Below are 26,746 nucleotides of genomic sequence, written 5' to 3'. Positions count from 1 at the left end.
GTGTATGCCTTACTTCTTAGTGTATACAAAAATATTGGGTTATATTTAGGAAAGAAGAGAAAAATCTGTTTGTGATGGTGATAGCATGATGAGACCCAGTGATGGTCTCTATGTCAATTGTGTGCAATTTCAACATAGACAGACCTGGAGAGGTCTCTGTGGCATGTCTTGCTTATAATAAGAGTTAATTCAGTATAATTGTCCTTATTAGTTAATTAAGCTCTAGAAAATTAATTCATTACTAGTCATATTACTTCTCTTTCGGGTGACCTGGAGGATATATGTTTAAACAAACATCATGCAAAAACAAATACAGTTATCCCCTGGTTCCAGGACACCCACATGTACCAAAATCCACAGATGCTCAAGTCCCTTGTATGAAATGGCACTGCATTTGCATATAACTTACGCATCTCCTCTAGCATAATTTAAATCTACTTTAGATTACCTATAATACGTAACACAATGTAAATGCTAAGCAAATAATTACAAATACAATGTAAATGCCATGTAAATAATTGCCTGGATCATGGCAATTTTAAGTTTTGCTTTTGGGGACTCCTGGAATTTTTTTTCAAACATTTGGCTGCGTGGAATTTCTGAATGAAGGAACCCCCAGATACAGAGGATTAGCTGTAGTTCATTTAAAGCAATAACTACATGGTCAGATGAAATGCATAATTAAAAAAAATTCAAGATGAAACAGTTTTAGGAGACACCTCAAGAAGTTTTTTTGCTAGTTTCATGCTTGATGTTAGGCAGGAAAATGCTTTCTCCCTGCATCTTGCAACTTGGGACAGAAAAATCTGTCTGCACAATCTGAAACATGGACCACATTTGCAGTCACTTGAATTTTTACTTTGCTAAGGTTGAGTTTTTCCCACAAAAGGGTCATAATGGCTGTCAAAGAAATCCACATATAAAATTTGTTTACCGCAGTTTAAACAAGCCATTTAATCTGCAGCTGGTCTGGCCGCCTGTGACAGTGCAGAGGGTGCTGAGCAAAGCCCCAGCACAGCCACCCCGTGTGCACAGCCCAGAGGCGAGTTTTTACACCATTTCTCGCCAACAAATGGTATCTTTGCTCTCTGAGTGTGATCACAGGACTGGGAGCCGGGGTGACGACCGGAATTAAAATGAGGAGAGGATAATCCAATTTATTGAGCATTTATTATGTGCCAGGTACTGTGAGAGGTAAGCTTGTTATGTATTATCTCATTAGATGGACTGAATAAAAGCAAAATTAGAAAAGCCTTTCAGAATGAACAATTATATGAGGATTGAGGATTTCGAGGGTTAGCTTTCTGTCTGTGCTGGTTGGGATAGAAGTCACAGAATAAGACTTTTAAATGCTGTTTTGAGGAGGGTTTTTAATGTATCTCTTTTCCTCTGTATTATATGTTTATAGGACCAGCATTCTTCATTGCCATAGGAACACTCAAATCCAAGTATCAACAAATACATAAAGTTTAAAATGCATTGGCTTAATTAATAATGCATATACAAAGTTTAAATGCTTTGGCTTACTTATTATAGGAATAGATTTTAGCTGTACATTTTCACTAATCTTAGTTTTTCTGAGATCTACTTTTGAAAGGGAATATGCCACGTTTGGTGTTTCACCTCACTAAAGTACACCATGGAAAAGGGTCTGTGAGAAATTTACGTACAAAGGCAGCATGATGGGTCTAATTAGCTGGAAGAATACCTGTATAAACGGGATCTGCCGGACACAATAAACTGCCCTTCCCCCACTTACTTATATAATAATCCTGGCTTTCAGAAGACTAATCACTACACACCATCTACACAGCATCTAATTTCCTCATCAAATTTCTCTGCTGAGTTTAGCCATGCTTGTCAACTTCCCAGCTCCCTCTTCAATAACTGGGTTTATTCTTAGTGTCTCACCCATAAACATTCCTATGAGCAAACCCATGAAAGAATGAAGTCGAAATTTCTTTATCGCTCCCTCTTTCCAGAAGGTTTTACTGCTCCCACTCCTGGGAAAGGTCACAGGTAATTTGGGCTAGTCGCTTCAGGGTGGCAGTGAGCACATTGTGCTCTTTTCTTGAAGCCTCTTGCTGACCACCGAAGGGGACCGCAAGCTGCGGGGACACCATTTAGGAAAGTGGGTGATGAGGGCAGCAAGTCTGCCTGGCTCCGGCTCTCTTTAAGCACAGATGAAATTGCTCAGATTCAGTTTCAGGAGAAATACAGCTTTTCTACAATCAAACCTCTTCTTTATCGCTTGTATACTAGACGTTGCTTTTTACATGGAGCTTTTATTTATTTATTTTTAATTTATTTATTTTAATTGGAGGTTAATTACTTTACAATATTGTATTGGTTTCGCCATACATCTTACATGGAGCTTTTAAAAAATCACTTATTGTGGTAAAGAAAGGTGCCATGAGTGGACTGAATGATGATTCCTTTTCATCTTAATTGTACCATTTGACCATGGAATCATCTTTTAGTCTCTCCCACTGGATCTCCTCGAAACATCTGCCTTTCTTGAGTCTCAAAAGGCAAGTGGACACTCAGTAAGTTTGGACATGCATAACAACCGAACTGGCTATTTCTAAAATACGGCTGACCACATCAAGCATTATTCTCAATTGCCAAAGGTAAAAACAATCCAAGTGTCCATCTGTGAATGGATAAATAAAATATATTACAGTTTGACCCTGAACAACACAGGAAAAAAAAAAAATACGGCTGGCCTATGGTGCTATACAGGTTGAATTGTTACCCCACCAAAAAAAGAAAGATTGGCGTCCTAACTCCCCGTGCCTCAGAACGTGACCTTATTTGGTAATAGAGTGTTTTACAGAGGTCATCAAGTTAAAATAAGGTCATTAGGATGAGCTTTAATCCAGCATGACCAGTGTCCTTATAAAAAGAGGAAACTGGCCACAGACACACACACAGGGAGAATGCCACGTGAAGTAGAGGCAGAGATCAGGGTGCCGCAGAAGTCAAAGATGACCAGCACTCCACCGAAGCTCAGAGACAAGCACAGAACAGGCTTAGAAAGGGCTGCTGTGATCTGCTAATGCTGTGATCCTGAACTTTCAGCCTCCAGAACTGTGGACCACACATCTCTGTTGTTTCAGCCATCCATTTGTAGTACTTTGTTAAACCAACCCTAAGAGAGGAAGATGAGTCTAACGATAAGTTCCAAGCTATTAAAAATATACAGTAGATGGATCTGAAAACTCATTCTATCTCAACAAATAAGTCAGTGGTAGTAACACCATTAATGGGCTAGAGTCTGCTGTTATATAAGCATCTTCTTAAGCAAACTAGAATTGATCTCTCCTTCTGTCTATGTGGGCTTCTCTCATAGCTCAATTGGTAAAGAATCCACCTGCAATACAGCAGACCCCAGTTCAATTCCTGGATCAGGAAAATCCACTGGAGAAGGGAACGGCTACCCACTCCAGTATTCTGGCCTGGAGAATTTCATGGATTGTGTAGTCCCTGGGGTTGCAGAGAGTTGGACACAACGGATCGACTTTTACTTTCACTCTATGTGACTATTAAACTGGAGAAGTGTTCTAGGGCCCTCCAAAGCAAAAAACCTCTAAGCTGCAATTTCTTAACCTCTGCCCTATTATCAGCTAGATAATTCTCTGCTGGGGGCCATCCTGTGTGTTGTAGGATGTAGCATTTCTGGTCTCTACTCACTAGATGCCAGTAGCCCTCTCCCTGGGCATGTGACAAAGTCTGCAGACATTTTCAAATATCCCCTGGGAGGTAAAACCACCTACCTCACTCCCATGAAAATGACTACTCTAAATATGTTTTCAGGGACCAGTTGCAATCTTGGAATGCAAAACAATAAAAATAAATTATAATTTGTATTCCCTGATCCCTGGTTTTCAATGGCATTCAAAGACTTTTTCCAAACCTTAGTAACAAAAGCCTTGTTTTATTCCCAGGCAAACCAATCCTATTCAATTCCAGGAGCATTCACTGAGAACTTCACCTTGACCTCCTAGGTTGGGTGGAGGAGGCTAACACGTGAAAGAGGAGACTCCTTGACACATGAACCTTACTAAATTGGCCTCCAAAAGATATCTTCCTTTTTGTAGCTGGAAGTTTTTGCCTAACAAATATGTCCATTTGGCAAGTCCCATCTTCTTGTCCTGAAGGTGGAAACAGAAGTTAATGTGAGTAAACATCAATTCATTTGGAGAAAAGGATTGTCTTCAATGGCTGTCAGGCACCTTGCCACAGTAAATACTCAGTAAATGTTTATTGCATCAATGAATGGCTTTTACTCCTCAAAGACAGGGAATAAAAATAGGAAGCTTCAGACAAGACATACTGAAAAGCTGTTATATTGTTAAGGGCACGTTTAGTGAGTGAAATGAGTCTTTTTACTCTACACTATTTTTATATTACTCATTTTTAATCCCAAGATATGCATTTGGATTAAAAATAGGAAGATTTTCTTCTCTCTTGGCTGCCTGTATTGGAGATACCAGTATTTATTGCCTTGACACTTTATGGTAGCATGATGTTCAGCTCACAGGCTCTGGATTCAAACAGACATGAATATATGAGTTTGTATCCCAGATGCAACAATCCTTTACCATTCCTTGTCCCACCCCAGCTTCAGCTTTTTTATCTGTAAAATGGGAATAATATGACCTGATAGAGCTATTATGGGATCCAATAGAGCAATGCTTGCAGAATACTTAGCTTAGTTATAAGAAAGCATGGTTACTGTTGATTATTTTTTCAGAGTTAGACATTTTCCAAATTGATCCACGTAAACGTCTTCTTTCCCTAAATCTTCCTAAATGACTATACTCTTTTACCACAAAGATTTTTTCCTATTGTTTTTCATGGCAGGAAAAATAAGAGATGTCTTTCTAAAATAAAGGTCAGCAAACTTTCCTGTAAAGGAACTAGTAGAAATACTTTAGGCTTTGCTAGATGATCTGTGTTTCAACTACTCACCTCTGCCATTATAGCATGAATATCACTCAGTCATAAAAAAAGAATGAAAAAATCCCATTTGCAGCACCGTGGATCGACTTGAGATAATCATACTAAGTGAAGTAAGCCAGACAGAAAAAGACCAATGTCATATAAAATTGCTTATTTGTGGAGTCTTAAAAAAGAAAGAAATAGATGCAAATGAACTTATTAACAAAACAGAAATAGAGCCACAGACATAGAAAACAAACTTTTGGTTACCAAAGGAGAAAGTGGGGAAGGATAAATTAGGAGTTTGGGATTAACATATACATAGAACTATATATAAAATAGATAACCAACAAGGACATACTGTATAGCTCAGGGAACTATACTCAATATTTTGTAATAATCTATAAGGGAAAAGAATCTGAAAAAGTAGGTATAAATATATTTGAATAACTGCATCACTGTGCTGTACACCTGAAACTACCACAACATTGTAAATCAACTGTACTTGAATGTAAAAAAGAGACAGCCATAGCACTGTGTCACCAAATGAACATGGCTTGGTTCCAATAAAACTTTATTTACAAAAGTAGTATCCAGGTTGGGTTTGGCCCACAAGCTGTGGTTTTGTTAACATTCATTCTCAAAAGAATGAGCAACTTTCCATTTTCATATGTCTCTAGCCAAGCTTTGCATGCTGGTGACTTATTTAAAAATAACTACATATATAAACCATGCTCTCTCCTTTCTCCTCAAAGTTTTGCATCCCTGTATACAATTTAGATTAATAGTAATTACACTGGGCTTGGAAATCATGGGATGGAATCAGGACTGAGAACATCAACGATTCATTGTAGTAAAGAAAATGTTGGGTAGTTCTTCTGTATCACTTCTGCTCAGGTGTACAAGTTGGACCTGCGTGAGCTGCAGGCCTATGCACGTTGACCCCAGAGTGTGGCTGGGGGAGACTATGCTGGAGCCTGTGGGAGTGTCTGAATCCATCCTTCTGCTGCTCTTAGCAAAAACCAGTGAAGGGGGACTCTCTTGATATGACCTCCCACGACATCAGAAACATTAAAGCAGGACCTGCATCTTTTTTTACTGTTTTTTTTTTTTTTTTTCACTTTTAAACTTCTGATTTTGTATTGGAGCACCAATTAACCAGCTTCCCTGTTGGCTCAGTCCATAAAGAATCTGCCTGCCAATGCATGAGACATGGGAGACGCAGATTCGATTCCTGGGTCAGGAAGATCCTCTGGAGGAGGAAATGGCAACTCACTCCAGTCTTCTTGCCTGGGAAATCCCATGCACAGAGGAGCCTAGTGGGCTAGGTCCATGGGGTTACAAAAGTTAGACATGATTTAGCGACTAAACCACTACCCACCGATTAACAATTTTGTGATAGTTTCAGGTGAACAGTGAAAGGATTCAGCCATATATACACATGTATCCATTCTCCCCCAAACTTCCCTCCCATCCAGGCTGCCACATGACATTGAGCAGAGTTCCATGTGCCATACCTTAAGGACCTGCAGCTTATACATCTTGTCATGATCATAAGGGCCCAATGCCAGGAATGTCATAAGCGCTCAGGGTGTTGTGCCCAATTTATGTTTACAAACCTCTGATCTCCACGGTCCAGACTTTGAGTGGTATCACAGTTCAAAGAATAGTTCACAAAAGTCACTTCAAAAATTTTTCAGTCATTTATTTCAGTTTTTAATACCACGATGGGTTGCCAAACAGAGAATATCTCTTTAAAATCTCCCTTTTTGTCTGCCATCTATATCCTTGTTTAATGTAGTTAATTAAAAGTTGTTTACTAATCCCACTACACTCTAGACAGTGCCTCTTGGACCAGGGGATGGGATTCTCGGTTTCATGGTCTGGTCCCTGACTTGACAAATTCCCTCAAACAAAATTCCCTGCTGTGTGTGTCTCTTGCCATCTTCTCCTTTCCCTTTTCTTCTGACTCTTTATCATAAAGCTGAAAGATCAGTCTAGAGATGAGCCACACTGTTCTTGGAAGGCAGCACAGAGAAAAAGCTAGGAGTCCTCATGAATAATTATTTAATCCCATAACAAAACTATGATGCATCTTGATTATGATGTTGTGTTTTGAAACCTTCAATCGGAATTCAAACAAGCTCCTCTCCCTTCTGAGAAATGAAAGAGTAACTCCTAACCCTAAGGCAGAGAAGAAAATGAGACGTTTGACGAGAAGTATGTAACAACCACTGCCACCATTCATAATTGGATGTTCTTTGTAGCAGGTAATTTGTGGCCTGCACAGTGTGGGGACACTTTTCCCTTTCTTGAGAATGCCAGTCCTGTTGATGTTCAAAGTCTGTGTGCAATTTGTACTGAATTTGGGTGTATTTGTTTTCTATCATGCGTGCTAAGTTGCTTCATTTGTGTCCGACTCTGCGATCCTATAGACAGTAGCCTGCCAGGCTCCGGTCCATGGGATTCTCAAGGCAATAATATGGGAGTGGGTTGCCATGCCCTCCTCCAGGGGAATCTTCCCAACCCAGGGATCAAACCCACATCTCTTAGATCTCCTGCATTGGCAGGCAGGTTCTTTAGCACTAATGCCACCTGGGAAGCCCTATTTTCTATCACTGTGCAACAAATTACCATAAACTTAGCTGCTTCAAGTAACACTCATTTATCATTTTACAGCTTAACTGATTTCTCTGCTCATGGCCTCACCAGGCCAAAATCAAAGTGTATGTCAGGGCTGTGATCCCATTTAGGGCTCAGGATCTTCTAAGCTCACAAGGTTGTGACTGAATTCAGTTCCTTGCTGCTGTAGGGCTGAGGTCCTTGTCTTCTTTCTAGATAGGAGCTGGGGGTCAGTCTGAGCTCCAGCAGGTCCCAGTAGTTCTTGCCACCTAGCTCTCAGGGGTTGAGCGGTGGCTGATTCCTTGAAAGCCAGCAGGAGAATCTCTGACCTCAGGGGGGGCTCCAATCCCTCTTTTAAAGGGCTCACTTAATTAGGTCAGATCACTAAAATAATCTCTCTTTTAGTTAATTTAAAGTCAACCGATTAAGAACCTGAACTACATCTTTTAAATGTTTTCCCCTCTGCCACATAACAAAAGATAATCCCAGAGTTGACACTCCATCAAATTCACAGGCCTTCAGTTCAATCAGTCAGTTGTGTCCAACCCTTTGTGATCCCATGGACTGCAGTACGCAAGGATTCCCTGTCCATGAGCAGCTCCCAGAGCTTGCTCAAACTCTTGTCCATCAAGCCAGTGATGCCATCCAACCATCTCATCCTCTCTTGTCCCCTTCTCCTCCTGCCTTCAATCTTTGCCAGCATCAGGGTCTTTTCCAATGAGTTAGTTCTTACCCACAAGAACTTCACAGGTCTTACCCATACTCAAGGTGAGGGTGTGTACCCCAAAGATCAGGAATTCTAAGAGTCAACTTAGAATTCTGCCTACCACTGTGGGAGAGAATCCCGTGATGGAAATGTCAACAATTAACCCCAAACTACTCTATGCATATGTGTTTATACATTTATCTATGTATGTATGTATATGTGTGTGACACACTCATATATCCTTAGGAACTCACTTCTGAGGATGGATTCCCCCAAAGTGTAAAATCCCACACTTAAGATTCACAACATAGTGAATTTATTGCTTAGTTATTGACTATTCCATGAATGGCATATGCATTTAAAGCTTTCACTCCATGAAACCAAGTGAAATCTTGAGATAAGTCTAATGATAGGAACAGGAGCCCAGATGTGCCTTTCAGCAATGACTTTCTCTGGCCTGGAAAACTACAAAGTGAATTTGAAACCACAAGCAACACAGTGGCAGTCACATGGATAAGATTAAAAAAAAAAAAGAGGAAGAACAGAAACATCAGGAGCCTTTAAGCTGTTTTCTAAATTCAGCATCAGCAGAATATTTATGTTGGCAGCATCCCGTATCTCGCAGCAGGAGGTTTGACAGAGGCACTCTATACATAACCCATGCAAGCCCCAGATCAAGAGGAGAGTATTTGCATAAACAGAATCCTAGAGACCGTGTCATCACTATCTTTCTCTTCCTCCTTCCTCCCTCACCACGCTACAAGCGGGTCATATTGAGTTTCCTGGGCTACCTTCCATGAACATCAAGGAATGCAACATAGATGAATGTTACATTGACACCAACATTGCCACCACCGAAAATTGTTTGTCCACCCTTTTCATTTCTCGGTACCAGCAAGCATCTGAAGACTTTGCACCTGTTCTAGTTAGCCCTGGCAAATGCAGCCTGTATTTATATTAATAGAATGATGTTTTCATAACAAAATGGATGTGCAGCCATTAGGGACTCACTCTGGATGCTCTCACAAGAATACAGGTTGGGGGAGGGGGAGCTCTTACATAAAGCCCCATGGCAAGGGGAAAAGACGCACAAATCCCAAGCTGAATCATCAGGACGGTTTGAGAACTTGTTCAGGAATGACCAGACTCAAGGACTGGAAATTAAATTAGATCCTCAATTAAGAGGAAAATATGCTGGAGATAAATGGGCTTTTCATGGGTAGTTCGGAGCTCTGAACTTTTTAGTATGCCATCTCCTGTTTCTGTCATTTGTGCCTTATCTCCCCTGGGTAGAGCTGAAAACGTGAGATCATACTTGGCTCCATTCCTGAAAGTTTGTTTTGAGTCACCAGTGTAAATATTGCCCACCCAATCTGTACATTTGCACAAATTAACTGAAACCAGCTACCCATTCCTACTTCATATTTGGCTGTGTTGATTAACCCTGACAGCTGTAACCTCATTAGTCCGAGCTCTGGCCAGAGCAAAGCAGCTGTCAAATTAGGAAGAAGTAGACTTGCTGAAGTCGCCTATGGACCAGGCATGTTAAAATCAATAGATGCTCTAAAAGCTTTCCGTTATGATTCTAATTCAATTATGCTATGCGGTGGGCTTTTCACCTCGATCCAGAATATGGGCCTGAAATTGGTTGTTTATGGAGAAAGCAGAGGCTCTATCATAAAGCAAGAACATAGATTTTTATCTGGAGAGATGTGTATCAGTTGAAAATGGGTTTTTAGCATGCATTATAACAGAGACATTTTCATATATTTTCAAATATTAGTTCCTAATGTATTTTTTGGCATGAGAAATTTTGTTAGTTTTGACAAGAAGCCAACAGGGTCCTGACTAGAGAAGTAAGAAAGATCCTGCAGCTGGTCCTCACGAAAAAGTAGAGATAAAAAGTGAGGAAAGAATTAGAACACACTCCAGTAGGAATATGACTTCCCTAAATAGAACACAGAAAGGGTAGGGAAGGAAAACTTAATATCTTTTCATTTAAATCTGGAGGTTCAGGAAAAAAGATGGTTTTCCATCCTCCGAAGTGTTGCAAAGATCAGTGGAACCAGGTCAAGTGCAATGTTTAAACTTCCCTTGCAGCATCGTCATTGTGAGGACATAGCATGGGAGAGTTGAAGAAGTTCTGAAGGAACAATCTGGACACCTCAGTTCTCATCCCAGTACAGGTCCCAATTCTGCCACAGCCCACCAGTGGGGACTTGGAACACGTTCCTTAATTTCTCTAGATCTCAGTCGAGTCCTTTATAAAATACAGAAGTTTTTCAGATCATTGCAATGGCCGCCTCTATCTCTAGTGACTGAAGACACTTTGCACAAATAAGAAGCTTCTCCACCATGGCCCAAGGTGGATCCAAGTTTCCATCTAGGGGTCATTCTCGGCTACTCTTTCTGCAATGCTCTTTAACCTATTATGCAAACAGTTGCTGTCCTTTGGCGCCCCCTGGTGGTGTCTGGAGCTTTTACTTCCGACTTTCACACGTGGCCTTGAAGATAAAAATGCTAACTGTGGGAACCATCCCTGGTAGAACCCAGTCTGCTGTTCACCAAGGGGAAAAACAATCCAAACCTTCACCGTTGCTGCATTAGAGCTTTAACACACTGCTTTTTTGAGGCTTAAGGAAGCAGGCTAATTTTTTTTTAAAGAAGTGGTATTCTTCAGATGCTTTATTGACATAAACAGTATCAACTCCTAACCCACTTCAAGTTGAAGGATTTAGAAGTGGTAAAGACTTCTACTTTCATTATTGTGAGAAAATAGACTGATAAAATAAGAAATATTTATGTAGTTAGTAGAGGCCAAGTGTTCTTTTGCACATGACTAATTTAAATTACCAAAAATTTAAATTACCATCATTAGATAATGATGCTCCAATGTTTCCCAAATATATATTTTGGTAATGAGAAAGCACTGTAAGTTTACTGAGGCTTTCCCCATAATGTCCTTCAGTTTAAAAATCATTTACATGAAAAACTCCGAGAATCAAAAGTTAAGTAAGATGAAAAAGTAAAGAAAATCATATTTTTGTTTTGGAAAGACAGGTAAATATATTTTAAGCATCACAAGCCATTGGAAATAAACTTCTTCCCTCAATCATGATAATTTACATTTAAGCTGGTAATTAGATTCTATTTGCCTTCATCGTGTCAGTCCTACCTCTTTGGTTTACAATTGCATTCTGTTCCCTTTGCTTCAAAACAATACTGAAACTTAGTAAAAAATTGTCTTTGATTTAGTGTGAAAGCAGATACAACATCTCTAAGTCAAATGCCAAAAGTTAGGACTATCCAAATCAATTAAGCAAATACAGTGTGAAGGAAAAGGGGAAACCTTATGAAACTTTAATTATTCTGTGTTAACTCCATCGACTCCACTATGTGCTAATGGAAAGTTCTTTCAAGGCTAATACATTTGCATGCATTTAGTTGGTTATGATTACAACTATGACTGTTTCCAGGTAGGGTTAAAAAAAAAAAAAACACAGTCACAGGAAAGAGAAAAGTCAATATTCCCTAAAGGAGAAAAACATTTCTTTGCCATGTTTTCTTGACTCCTTCTGGCAAAAGGCTGTTAGCAGTTGCACCACACAGTTCAACCAGAGCTTGTCTCCAGAATAAAAAAAAAAAAAGAAATATAATTGCATCTCAGAGATTTGGTTTGGAAAACCTGCTTTTGTTTCCAATGCCTCCTCTCTTCTCAGCCCCATTTATAAGCATTTTCCAAGCTCTTTACGAGCATTTTGCCTGCCTCTCCACACTCCTAAATATCACCCTCTGCTCCCTACAAGCCAGCCACGTTTTTCAGCCTTGGCCAAGGAATAAAACATTGGTTCACCTCAAAGGCTACCATTAAATTTACCTCATTTACTGACCAGCAGGAGGTGCACCCACCCTACTGGGGTCAATGCTAACTATAATGCCAGGGAGTTCATTGGCACCCCAGACTGCTCCCCTGTTTAATGACTGTTGGGCCCCTTGGGCCAGGTAAATTCTACTGTTGACATGTTGGTGGCAATGCCCTTGAAACACCTTTGATCCATCTGTCCACTTTCTCCATTCAGGGATGTATTTAACTGTGTGTTGATTAAAAATAAACAGATATGGAGAAGTGGAGGAGGCAAAGGGAGCTCCTACTGGAAGAATAAGCCATTTATACTTCTCTGCAATAGACACCAGGGCCTATAAGGCCATCAAGTTTAAGAAAAATAAGGCCTTGAGAATTCTGCTCTCTGAATAGACCCACCGTGACTCTTCTATTGCCCTTGAGATGGGCAGCAGGAACTGCTCGTGAATTTGCCAGCTCACTGAAAGACACGCTTTCATGGCTGAGCAAACATTGGGCATGGATTTCTTTGCTTTTCTTCATCATCACTTTGCTCTTCTGTAAAAAGATGAGCTCCCTCCGCACAGTGACTATGTTGAAAACAATCGTGAGTGCTTAGATACACTAATCTATGGTAATAGTGTCTGTAGGATCTGCTTGTATTTTTCAACTGGCTGATAAAAATCACACTACTTATAAAAGGAGAGGGGATTTCCTTGTCTTTATGAAATTAAGCACATAAAATGTGCCAGCTAAGAAAGTCTAGAAATCAGCACAATCGTTTTATCTGTAGACTGTCAAAGGCTCCCAGGCAATGAGCTGTTCTCTGTTCCCATTTTACCCCGCAGACCTGCCTCCCTCAGCCCTGACCCGGAGTGACCAGGTTAGATGGTCAGAGCTCTCAAGTCTAAATGCTGATTCAGGCCCTTCTGTCTTTGCTGCCAATAATAGTCCATCTCGGTGCCAGATTTAGTGGTGGTTTCTTATGATGTGGATACCTGTCCAGCAGGGATTGGACTGTGACCACAAGCCATTTTTTCTTAAGCCACAGAATAACTGTCAGATGGTAACTGCTGATAGTTACTACTTGCCAGGTTCAGCAGCCTCCAAGCCAGAGACTCACATCCCGTAGTAAGGCCACTGAACAGGCCTATCCCACAGGGAGGTGGACTTTCTGTCAGTATGTAAAAATTCCCTAGGGTAATAATTCAGTGTTTGATTTTCAGTTCTTCAAAAACAAGCAAACAAACAAAACAAGCAGATCAATACTGAAAAGCGAATAAAGGACTCCTGTTCTTTTCTCTCCTACAGATCAGTTCTTCTTACTCTTGTATTAATACTTTTTCTCTTTTCTTGCACTTGCATTTTTTACTAAAAGGCACATACATTTTTTTGGTCATCAATGGAAACTCAGCATTTTTAATTACAAGTTACGTTTATGTACTGCCTTCCCCTGAGAATGAAGAAAACTTCAGAACTGCTTCTTAGAGCCACTTTCTTTTGTGGGCAGAATCCCATTTTCCTCTCATTTTATAGAATAGGAATCTATGCACCTACTCTGGAGTAGCCCAATGCAAAGCAAAAGATTACACCAGAAGTACAGGGTAGAAACAAGCAAACAAACAAAATCAGAAAATAATTCACTGCTACTAATATTGTCATGATATGTTGATGCTTCTACTCTTGAATTGAGTCTAGTAGACTTGGATGATGTGTCTCTGGTGAAGTGTGAATGTGGACAGGTAGAAATTTGCTCTAGGGAATGCTGAATTCCTAAATTTCCTAGAAACTCCAGATTGTGCCAATCTCTCTTTTCCATTTCTCATAAATTAATAGCATTGTTTTTTATACTTGTGTCTGAAAAACATTATTCCTTAAACCATAAAGTATTTGTAAAACTCTTAACAGTAAAAAATATTTCAAATAGTGAACCAAATATAAATATATAAATATAATTACATATATACATACTACGTATACACACACACACACAATGTGTGTGTGTGTGTGTATGTGTGAAGGAAAACAGTTAAATATGTTTGTAATTATTGATTGATTTATCGTATTTGGGCTTTGGGATTAAAAGCATACTCACTGGGAAAAGTACATGAAACTTATCTCAAAGTAAAAAGATAATTAACCATCTAGAAGCTATTATACCTTTTTTGACTGAAATTGACAGTCTTTTCTTAAATAAAATGTGTAAATATTTTTATCTGGATAAGCTTGACTCTCTAAGATTTTTATCTCAGAAGCAAAATAGACTATGGTAAAATTTTCATATGTAAATAAATTCGTCTTTCTGCATTTGTAGGAAATAAGACTTGAAAATCTTAAAATGGAAACATCTTGAGCTTCTTGTGGTCTGATTCATTCCTCATATAGACGAGTACAATGAGAGCCAGAGAGATGGAGTAAACTCCTTGAGATCATGAAACTGGAGTCAAGACCTCACAGGTGACTGATTTCAACCTCTCTATTCTTGCCTCAGTAGCTCACTATTTCAACAATATCATAAACTCTAAGATATTGAGATTTGCATGCACCTGTAATGTCACTGATATGGCCTCTTCTCTTGCATTTTCTTCGTGGAAAACCCAACTCAAACAAATTATGTTCTAGCCCACTGGCTCCATTGACTTCCAGCCTTGTTTTCCAAACCATTTGCTGTAATATCTACTAAATACCAACATTGCCTTACACATAGATGCCCATATGTCTTCTCAGTTCTAAGCCTAATAATGTGAATTGTACCTACAAACACTGGACAAACAAAACAGGAAATAGATCAAGTTACCGCAGACCAAACTAGGGAATAATCAAAAGTTTCCTGGATGATCAAGGACAAGAGTAGGTTCCAAATACTCTCCATTGATCCTCCTCTAGCTTACCAAAAGTGTCTTGGAAATAGTGATTTAGAATGAAATACAACCAGTTTCTGATAATCATTTCAATTGCTACGTTTCCTTGGACACATTTTCAAAGTACTTGAATTAAGCCCCACATGCAAATTATCTTCCCTGAAAAGAAAGTCTTTGTTGGCAAGTTGGCCGTTCATTTTTTGTGGCAATGGCATAGAGACACAATGTATTTTTAACTTTCTTGTTTTGTTCTTGTCTTAACTGACACTAGTAATTTAAGAAATGTTGAGGGCGTTACTGAATATAAATTTGAAAAAAAATAGCTCTTCGAACTATATTGTTAGAAGCAGGATAAATATTCAATCAGAGATGAATCAAAACATTTGGATTGTACGTGGGCATATACCTTTCTGAAAGCAGACTCTTTCCGTGATCCCTGCCTTATGACGTGGCATCCATAAGAATCACACTGCAATTTGCACCCAATTGTGCTCTGAACAACAGAAAGCTGCCCCCACCCTCATTTGAAAGCTCTTTTTATAGAATTATTGAATTTCTGAGCTAGAGATGGTATGTGAAATATCTCATTTTGCAGAAGAGGAAACAGGTCCTGAGAGCAAAGATAATTGCCTGAAGATGCAGAATGTGCTAAAGTTTGATTTAAAAATCCAGATTCTGAATCCTTAGTCTAGAGACGACCACTCTTCCTTTTAAAAACGGTTGACACTCTGTCTCACACTCAAGTTTTCTTTAATGTTTATGTTTGGTCTTCCACTCTTAAATTCATTCCTGTTCCTTTCTCCTTTGTTCCCTTCCTCTGTTCTCTCCTTCCTTCCTTCTTTCCTTCAACAAAGATTGTTTTACAACATGCTAGTCATTGTGATCAGCTCCGGGATACAAAGAACAGAATATGGTCCATGACTCAAAGACCGTCTCATTTGTAGAGAAGATCAACATGGTAACCAATGAATTCCAACTCGTTTATATGGCTTATGACCCTCTCCTGTCTGGCCCCTAACCCACCTCTCTAGCTACTCTCCATCTCTCTCTGCGTGCTGCACTCCAAGCTTGCCTAGATTTGGGGCAATCCCTATATTGTTTCTCCCATCAGTGTCTATTGCATATGTTCATGTTCTGGAACACTGCCTCTCCCTTACCCTGGCTGGCGCCACGTCATCCTTCAGATTTCAGTCTAAATGCCTCTTCTCAGGAAGTTAAGTTTAAATCTCCCTGCTAATTTAGCAAACATTTGCATAATCCCTCTTTTCCTTACTTCAGTGATGTGTTTAATAAAGGCAGTGATAAAGAAAGTGACATATTTATTTTTATATCCCCATTTACCTAATTCAGGTACTTGGCACCCAGTATGAGTTCAATAGATACCTATTGAATGGAAGAATTTGTGTAGCATAATGGGAGCAGAAATTAAAATAGTCAGTTATACTTGGAGAGGCATCAGTGGATATTATCCATGTTTATTTCATTTGAAAATTTAAGATAATTTTATAGAATCAAGTGAGTATGTATCATGCCTGATTTCCCGTATCATGTCCTGGTAAGAAATAAAAATCTGTAAAGAAGACTAATGTTGATCTCCACTATCTATACCCCAATCAATTTTCTAATATAGGCCTATAATCCCTTATTTATAAGTCTGAAATTCAAAAATTTTTTTGAAGTCTGAAAAGTGAAAAATTTTCATAAGTATTGGCAGCAAACTAGATCAAACTAACATGATGTTTTGGTCTTTATCCTACTTTGTAAGGATTCATGTTTTGTTGCAGAAGTATCAACGTCATTAGTATCGGGGTTTCCCTGGTAGTTCAGCTGGTAAAGAATCCACTTGCAATGAGGGAGACTTGGGTTCAATCCCTGGGTTGGTTATGGCAACCTGCTCCTGTATTCTTACCTGGAGAAGCCCCATGGACAGAGGAGCCTGGAGGGCTGTAGTCCATAAGGTCGAAAAGAGTCACATACGACTGAAGCAACTTAGCATGCACATGTCTGTTATACGTTTGGTTCTCTAGGTTCACAGAAAGGAATGTGATTATTGGTCAGGATTATCCCCTGGAGAAGGAAATGGCAACCCACTCCAGTATTCTTGCCTGGAGAATCCCATGGGCAGAGGAGCCTGGCAGGCTACAGTCCATGGGGTCGCAAAGAGTCAGATACGACTGAGTGACCAAGCACAGCACAATCTTTATTGATTTCACATTTTATGAATGTTCTGCTACAGAAATGTTTGGTTTCTAAGTTCTCCCATGAAGCCGTATAATCCTAAACTCAAAACACGCCTGGTGTCAAAAATTATGAAGGGAATTATGAACATGCATTGATTTACTATCTTGTGTTTTGTTCAGATTATTCCATCCAGGTTTTCCAGTTTGCTCCTTGATTAGAATTTTCTCTACTGAGAATAATAGAAGTAAAACAGAACTTTAGAAAACTAAAGCCGTAATCATAGACCAGCACTGGAACCTGTGTGACCTAAGATCCTGAAGAAAGATCCAGAATGCCCTCCTATTTAAATGTATTTTATTGAGCTTCACAAAGAAATGAAACAAAAGTGTTCATAAATTGCAGGAAAAGTAAAAAGTAAAACACTAAAGAGAATCTAAAATGACTGCTGCATTCTCTACTATCTACACTCAACATAGAAACGGAAAATGTGTACCCATCCACGGAGGAGCTCAGAATGGTTTCTGACCGCGATGCTTGCCAACGCATTTTCACAGCACACAAACCAAAAGTTTCAGACTACCGGAGTGTGAGTCTGATAAACCATTTCCCCTAACTCCCTCTACACATAACTGAATTACCTACACTAAATCATACTCAGTTTTGGCAGGCAAACATCTTGGAAATAAAATGCTTTTTAAAAGCACTGATTTTTCCATTAATATTAAGCTATGAACGGAATTTGTTTTAATGTCCATCTATGTCCACAGTGGGAGCTTAAGAGCCACCCACTCATTTCCTTTCAATGTATACGTTTAAAGGGCTCTATGAATAAATGCACAACCTAAGAAATTCCCAAAAAGAATTAATTTTAAAAAACCTAAAAAACATTAGAGGAATGACAACAACAAATGATCTGCTGTTTTTCACAATTTCTAAATCAGACAATAAAAATGCCACTTACTTAACATGCAACATCTATCAAGTCAGCTCCGTTGCTAAGTATGTTTGCCCAAGAGATAAGTCCTGCATCCCAGTCAATTCCTAAAAGAAAAACAAAAGCTCTACAATCTCCCTCCTATCTTGACATGTTTTTAGTTGGTGAAAGATGACTGAGGGAAAAGACACTCTTTGATGAAGGTTGAGAGTATTTGGTAATTCTTGGTGAGAAATGTTATGGAAGATCCATTAGAAGAATAGATGACCACAGTTCTGTGGCCTTAGAATAAGACAGCAATAAACTGGCCCTGTTTCCCAGGAAGAAAGGCAAATGGCCAGGAAGGGCCTCCCCTCACAGCAGCGTTTTCAGATGTCCAGGGGAGTCTCTGCGGCTTTCTGGTTGGCTGACAGCTGGGCTATTACAGTGCAGCCATGGATCATTACAGATTGGCACACACCTACAGAGCAGAACCACCTCGAATCCCAGATACGCTGTGTTCGCTCAAAGACATGCTCTGTGGTATCCAGAAATTAAGGGAGGTATAATTTACAGTGTGAATGTGTACTTTCTGGGCTGACTAAATTTAGAATTTTCCATCTATATTAGGGAGGTTATGGAATATGTACTATTACTTTCCAAACAAGTGTCAGTGCGTTTTTGTGTTTCTTTGTCTGAAGGATATTGCCTTCTCTCTCTCTCTTTTTTTTTTTTAGCAGACTGGTCCAATAATGATAACAATGCAATGATCAACTCTCTACGTGCTATAGTATTAATTATAGTAACAGTGATATGCCAAAGATATAGTGAGATAGGTTCCCACACACCAGTCCATACTGGTGCAAGACCGCACTGAAATCCTGACTGGTACATTACAAAACAAGGAGAACGTAGTAGTTCGTTTAAAACACCAAATCTATCCTATTTACGAGACTGTTGTTTAGTCTGAGACTGTGTCATTCCCATTCTCTTGGTATTAAAAAATATCTCTAAGAATGTCATAATGGTGATGGGATGGATAAGATGTACTGTTTCATTGCCTAAGGTCACACACAGCCAAAAAGCAGCAAATCTGAAATCCGAACTCAGGCAAGGCCACTCCAGAGCCCATGCTGTGGATCAGTTTGCCCCACGAGCTTTCCCTACCTCAGCGATCCCACCTGAAAAGCGGAGCACCATGAAAATACTCTCCCCAGGTTGTGAAAGCTAAACGAGTTAACATTTGGAAAGTTCTCCAATCGTGCCTGACATACAGGAAGTTCTATATGAGCAATTGTTTAAAAACAACAACAAAAAATCAATGTTTCAAGGGGATTTCAGCCCATGCAGTTTAGCTGTAGCTGTAGTCTACACCCCTGTATGCGCCACTGCCTCGAAGTCATGCTGATTCACACCATTAAACACAAAATGAGTGTGAGAAACACCCACTAGGGTAAAGCATCACCAGTTTCAAAACTATCTGGGCTAAAGGCAATCAGAAATGGAAACGGGTAGTTGCCTTCTTAGCAACTAAAAAAAAAAAAAAACTAAAAATTTCATCTGAGTGGGAGGAAAAGAACAGAACCAGGTGGGCTGTACTCCCCAGGGGTCCCCACACTCATGCAGCTGTCCTGTGGGGCTAAGGAGGCTTAAAATACAACTAGGCATAATTGTCAGCATGACCCAATCCTGCCTCAGCTCCGGTAGGAAAGAAAATGTTTATAGCTGGGACATTTACTGATTGTTTTTTAAAAACTCTCCCGTTGGCATTAGTTGTTGGTTTGCTTCTAAAAGCTCAAAATCTTAAGAAGAAAGTTGTACTTCTCTGAAAAGCTGGTGTGTGTGCACGCATGCACACACACACACACACACGCACACACACAGCATTCTCAACATTACTGAGTCTCTGTTCGTAATAAAAGAATAAGAAGCATGTTCCTACAGATATGAAAGGAGGAAAAAGGAGAGATTTTGAGTTTTTTCCCACCACCTCTTAAGCAGTAAACAAAGAAAAAGTGATGGAATTTTTACAGGTTCCCCGTTCCATGTTTCGCTATGTTTTGTCTAGTACTCATCAGCTCAATGTAAACATCACCGCTCTTGATGCTGCCAGGTTAGGAAAGGCTAGTTAGCCTTCCAGGAAATCACCGGCACTTTGTACTCTTGATGAGTGAAAATTTGATGGCAGAATGAACCAGAAAGACTGAGCAAATGTTTGGAGGCCCATTATATGTTGTTATTCAATTGATCATGCTGGAGAACGATCCTGCCGATTAGCGCAGCCTTTACGAAGCATCTCACATCAGGAAGGCTGGCCACTTAGCTTCCTCTCCTGCAGCCTCCAACTCAAAACACAGCTCAGCCCTTTCATCACCCATCATAGTTTTGTAAATAACCCCAGCCGTATGAAAGGATTCTCTTTCTTTTTCCAGTAACCATGTTTACTGTAGACGTACAACATACAAGTTACGACTTTTGTTTTGGACTTCTCTTTTAATTGGTTTTTCTGACCAGGGACCCACTGTTGTTGAAACAGATGTTGTGGGCCCCCATAATAGCTCTCAGCTGCCAAAGGCAAAATATAAAACTGTGCCCGGTCCACACAGAGCAAATGACTGTGAAGACAGGGTGCTTATTACAAACAATCGAGAAAGCTGACACTTCAGACATGTAGCAACTTCTGGGTGATCATAGACAGAACATGTCCAACATCACTCTTCTTGTGCCCTCTTCCCACTCATGAATAACTAACTTGAAGGGCAAGTACAGAATGAAGTACAAGTCTACCCCTTCCCAAAGTAAGAACACAGACACATACTCTCAGGAACTATCGTCCCGCTAACTCACAATCTGAAACCAAAAGACCCTCCTCCCTCACACTCTCACCCAACCTGCAAGCTCCAGCAAGCTGTAAATTTTATCTCCGTGTGAACTAGTTTCAGGTTTGAAATGACAACTTGATTTTTTTTTTAAAAATCAGTAATCCTAACTGTAAATGCAATATTTACCAGAGTGGTATGCTGGTAAATGTTTTAACAACAGGTTCTCTGGGGGAAACAGCCCTGATATGTAATATGTCCCAGTTTCCACCGTGTCAGTATCCCCACCATGATCAATTTCAAGCTTTCCATGTGACATTACTGAATGCAGAGAAGGGAAGAGGTGAGGAGTGTCACATCATTATAGAATAATTCCACAGTCAACATAAAAATGTCAAGAGCATCAGTAATTGAGAAATGGTGAAAAATGATTATCAAAACGTGAGTTATGCATATTTATTGCCTTTGTTTACAGCTATGTTTGATTGCTGGGAGAAATGTCAATAACCTCAGATACGCAGATGATACCAGCCTTATGGCAGAAAGTGAAGAGCCTCTTGATGAAGATGAAAGAGGAGAGTGACAAAGCTGGCTTAAAACTCAACATTCAAAAAAATAAGATCATGGCATGCGGTCCCATTACTTCATGGCAAAAAGATGGAGAAACAATGGAAATGGTAACAGACTTTATTTTCTTGGGCTCCAAAATCACTGCAGATGGTGACTTCAGCCATGAAATTAAAAGATGCTTACTCCTTGGAAAAAATCTATGACCAACCTAGACAGCATATTAAAAAGCAGAGACATTACTTTATGATAAATGTCCATATAGTTAAAGCTATGGTTTTTCCAGTAGTCATTTATGAATGTGAGAGTTGGACCATAAAGAAAGCTGAGCACCAAAGAACGGATGCTTTTGAACTGTGGTGTTGGAGAAGACTCTTGAGAGTCACTTGGACTACAAGAAGATCAAACCAATAAATCCTAAATGAAATGAATCCTGAATATTCATTGGAAGGACTGATGCTGAAGCTGAAACTCCAGTACTTTGGCCACCTGGTGTGAAGAGTCAACTGATTAGAAAAGACCCTGATACTGGGAAAGATTGAAGGCAGGAGGAGAAGGGGACAACAGAGGACGAGATGGCATCACCAACTCAAGGGACTTGAGTTTGCGCAAGCTCTGGGAGATGGTGAAGGACAAGGGGTCACAAAAGTTGGACATGACTGAGCGACTGAACTGAACGATGACAGTTATGTTAACTGGACATTTATACAATTTGTTGATAACGACTGTGCTTAACAACCAGCTTCCAGTATTTCTGAAAATTTAACAATTGGCTCTTACAAGCTGGTAGATACTGGCTCCAGCACATACGGTCCACCAGCACATTATGAATGACCACTTAATACTTTTCTACTCTGTCTGTGGTCCTCCGTCCAGTAGCAACAGCATCACACTGGTAGCCCCCTACCCCACCCCTCTTCCAGAATCAGCTTCTGCATTTAATAAAACCCCCAGGTGACTCTTGCACACATTAAAGTTTGAGAACCACTGAGCTGATGAACAACTTGAGAGGATGCAAAGTTACATAGTAGAGAAGGAAAATATATATACACACCTTCACTTTTTAAAAGGCTAAAAACAAAAGCCTTTTAGACAAAACCGCCAATCATCATGATGTTTCAAAGCAACTGCAAAGAACTGTTGCAAAACCCATAATGTTCCAAGATTCTTGTTCAGGTAATTTCGAATACAATGCGTGTTGTCATTGCTGTAGATTTGGGAGGCAGGGATTCTGCTGTTAAAACCTTTGAGTTCAAATCCTAGCTTTCTGTAAAATTTTCCAGGAGAGGAACAGTGGGAAAATGATTTAACCACTTTGTACCTTAAATATCTTATCTGTAAAGTGGGGTGATAGTAATAGCACCTACTTCATTGAGTGATTATAATGAACTGTGAGATTAAAGTACTTACACAACCTCCTGGTACATAATGAATGCTCATTAAACTTTAGTAATTATTACTTTTTCCTTAAGGGGAAAAAGTTCCAAACCATTCTCTATGCATCAACCCTCAAACATGTTTAAAATAAGAATTATGAACTGTTTTTCTCACTACATCATCTAAAACTTGATTTTGATCCGTAACTTTTATATTATTCTTGTTCCCTAAGACTCATAAGAAAATATAACAATTACAATTATTTCTAAAATATGTCCAAATTTCAGAGTGATTCATTCCAACCTTAGAAGTCACCTGGGATTCTTCTGGGAAAGTGTCTTGCATTCTTTAAAAAGAGACCAAAGAAGAGAAGCTGTCTTCTGCTTCGTTTTGTCTCACGTGCAGATGCTGTTGTGAACTCTGTGACCACAGGGAAGTCCTGAATGACAGAGAGAGGGGGGGAAGGAGCCTGACTGGGAGGCAGGGAGCAGGAGATGACATGAGCTTTCTTCCTGCATGACTTGGAGAAGCTCCACCTAAGAACCTTTGTCATTTGCAATAATGCTGCTGCTGCTGCTGCTTAGTCACTTCAGTCGTGTCCTACTCTGTGCGACCCCATCGACGGCAGTCCACCAGGCTCCCCCGTCCCTGGGATTCTCCAGGCAAGAACACTGAAGTGGGTTGCCATTTCCTTCTCCAATGCATGAAAGTGAAAAGTGAAAAGTGAAAGTGAAGTCACTCAGTTGTGCCTGACCCTTAGCGACCCCATGGACTGCAGCCTACCAGGCTCCTCCGCCCATGGGATTTTCCAGGCAAGAGTACTGGAGTGGGGTGCCATTGCCTTCTCCTATCTGCAATAATAAATGATCCTTATTGTTTAAACTAGATGAGTTTATTGTTCTACTATTCATGGAGGAGTATCTGAATGCTTGAAGATCCCTTTCTGTTAAATTGAGGCTCAAAGGAGTTAAATGACTTGCCCAAAGTAGCAGTTTGTAGCAACACCATGCATTTCAGGTAGGTTTTCTTCCCCCTCTTCCCTTCTTCTCTCCTCTTCTCTCTTTCCTTTACTTAACTAAACTCACAGTAAATATGATCATCTCAAATTCTTCTAACAGTCAATACCCATTTTTTATGCAACATATCCAATGGTATGAGTGAGACCAAAATGTCCCCAGGAAGCTGTAGACAACCAATTGGGCATTCAGTTCCAAATTTTATGCTTTGAGTAGCTTTTCTCTAAGTAACCATATGGGAGACAGCAACTATGGGATAAAATTACACCAACAGAAATCCAAAAAGTTACTCAATTATGGAAGAAAATAAATCTATTCAACTAGCTTTTTCTCTTATAGAAATAATAGCTATTGATTTATTTCGTGCCTTTTGCAATATTCAGCCAGTATTATTGGCATAACCTAGCCTTTTTCCCCCTGAAATTTGTAACTCTTCGAATGTTTTTTCAACAATGACTTACAAAAATAAGACAGATCAGAAAAGGTCTAACCAGGAAGAAAGAAATAGTTCAGGTGATTTTAAAGCAGAAAATTGGTTACATACGTGATAGTAAGGAAACCCAGAGCCTGAGAACAAAAAAGGAATGCGTTGCCATCTCTAGGCTGCTTAGACAAAGATTGAAGATGCTATTATAAAAGCCAGGGGACACGATTACTCAGAAGAAGCTCAAGCAATGGCAAGTAAGTCTGATAGGAGCTGGAGCCATGGAGGAGAAGCAGTCATTGCTGGGATGCCACCAAAGTCAGAGAGTTAGCTTCTCTCTTCTCCCACCCTCTAGTCTCCCACTAGAGCCTCAAACTGGTCAAATCCAACCACAAGCTGGCCAACAGAGTCTGGGAAATGTAGCTCGCAAGGGTCAAAATCAGGAGCAGACTCCTGGAAAAGTTAACTGTGGGGCTAACAACAGGCCACAGATCCTCTCAGGAGTTTGAGTAAACCTTTGTAAACTCCTTGTAAGAAAACTTATTTGCTGATTCCATTTATTATTGCATTTTCTCTTAGTTCAATTGAAAATGTTGCAAAGAAACATGAAGGTCAAAAACAGTTTTATTTCACTTTAGTTGGTCTCCAATCAGCATATGTTAGAATGAATTAAACCTAAAGATTATAGGAACGCCTCTAACACTCTAAGAGGAAGCTTCAGCAATGAGACTTTTTATTTCAGGCAGGAACCTCCAGATGGGTAGATGGGTATTGCCCCAGGCTTAAAAATGAAATAGAGGCAGACATGAGGCACAGGTGAAAACATACATCCACTCTCTTATTATCTCAACAGATTGAAAAAGTAAAATGAAGAAAAAAGAGAAAGGAAGGAAGGGAGGGAGGGGCAAAAGAAGGGAGAGAAGGAGAAAGAAAAAAAAAATTCAAATCAGGAGCATTTTAAGTACTGCACAAGTCAAAATATGGATATAATATGACCATTCAGCTTTCAATTATCTAACAATTCACATATCTTTTAGCATCTTGATCTCTGAAAAAAATCTGTTCATTTTCTACAGTCTATTTCTATTAGCAAGTGGCTGTAAATTGAGTTTTAAATATCTGAAAAACACCCTATCTCTTTCCTCTGCTACATGATATTTATCTCAACATGTAGTAACACAATTTTTGAAGATTCAGCATTTTTATTCTATCCATTTTCCTATCCTTCATGGCCATTTGGCTGGCTCACAGCCTTCACTGAAATAGAAAGATTCCAGTCTCGCTCTCAATTTCAGACTGTGAGGAGAAAAGTCCTAGTTTAATTGAAATTGAAATCCCACAATTAGGTTAGATGAGGACTTTCTCAAAGGATTCTTTGGAAGGCTATCTTTTTCTCAGTTGTATAGCTAGGAAATGAAACGGATCATCAAGGAAATTCCTTAGGTCTTTTGCACTGTCCATCAAGGAAATGTTTAGCTCATGCACCAATTCACTTTTTCCCCTTTTTTTTTTCTTTTTGTATTAAGTGATTTTTATCCACAAAATAAGATGACCTAGGGCACTACAAAATGACTTGAAAGTTGATAGTAGAGAGCAGGAAAAAAAAGGAATTTTAAATGAGATAAGTATAGGAGGTTGAATACCAATTACTTAAATAAGGCACATACTTTTTATCCTACATAGAAAATCAACAATGTGTATGTTAAATATATATATATATATATATATATATATATATATCTACCATGTATTTAGTGAGTGTTTGGAAATGAAATGAGAATATTAAACTTTATAAAGTGTTTGGTTGGTTGCATTAGATGGGTACCACTACTTCATGAGATGGATTGATGAAACACCTTTATTGCTGTCAGAACTCAATACAACAGTTCTCATCGAGTAAAAAAACACTACAGAAGTATTGTTTGGCAAGAATTTAAAGTCATGTTTCATATCAGTAGAAATTATGCCTAAGGGCTTGTGTGCATATGTGTAGACTATGTATTAACTCCAAAAATGTGTTACAGCTCTCCCTTGAAAAGAGACTCAAAACCAGGATATTGCAACACTTGAATGTTCATGAGAATATTAATATATAGATGACTCCTAACAAGAATGAGAAAGGGAATAATGTCTCGGCTTCCCATAACATCCTGCGCACTTTTCTAGGAAAGTACATGCTATAATGCTATAATCTTTTTATTTGTCTGTCTCCTCTACTAAACTTTAAATTCCTTTATATTAAGAGTTGTAGCCTTTTAAAACTCTATCCCAAGTGCTAGCATATGCTAAGACACACTGGGAATTTTAATCATGGTTTTGAAATAATGGAATGGTATAATAAAAGGATTATGCTTACTTGCATTAAAACTTTTCATAAATATAATCTGAAAGAAGTAATGTCATGGAATCTAATCCTCAGATGTGGGCTGAAACACTGGCCTTATAACTAATATCAATATTTTTTCTATTTTCTTA

General features: G+C 39.3%; 1 long non-coding RNA gene across 1 annotated transcript; it reads left to right on the top strand.

The window, feature by feature from the left end:
* The first annotated feature begins 981 nt into the window (after window positions 1-981).
* Window positions 982-23,713, top strand: LOC147366160 (uncharacterized). The gene is made up of 3 exons (XR_015133200.1): window positions 982-1,194; window positions 14,428-14,570; window positions 21,363-23,713. It is a non-coding gene; the product is annotated as an uncharacterized LOC147366160 (long non-coding RNA).
* The last annotated feature ends 3,033 nt before the right edge of the window (window positions 23,714-26,746 follow it).

This window comes from Bos grunniens, chromosome 9, assembly GCF_055505025.1.
Source record: "Bos grunniens cultivar Pamir isolate PY7600 chromosome 9, Bosgru_T2T1.0, whole genome shotgun sequence".
NCBI lineage: Eukaryota > Metazoa > Chordata > Mammalia > Artiodactyla > Bovidae > Bos > Bos grunniens.
This window is presented reverse-complemented; position numbering and strand designations above follow the sequence as displayed.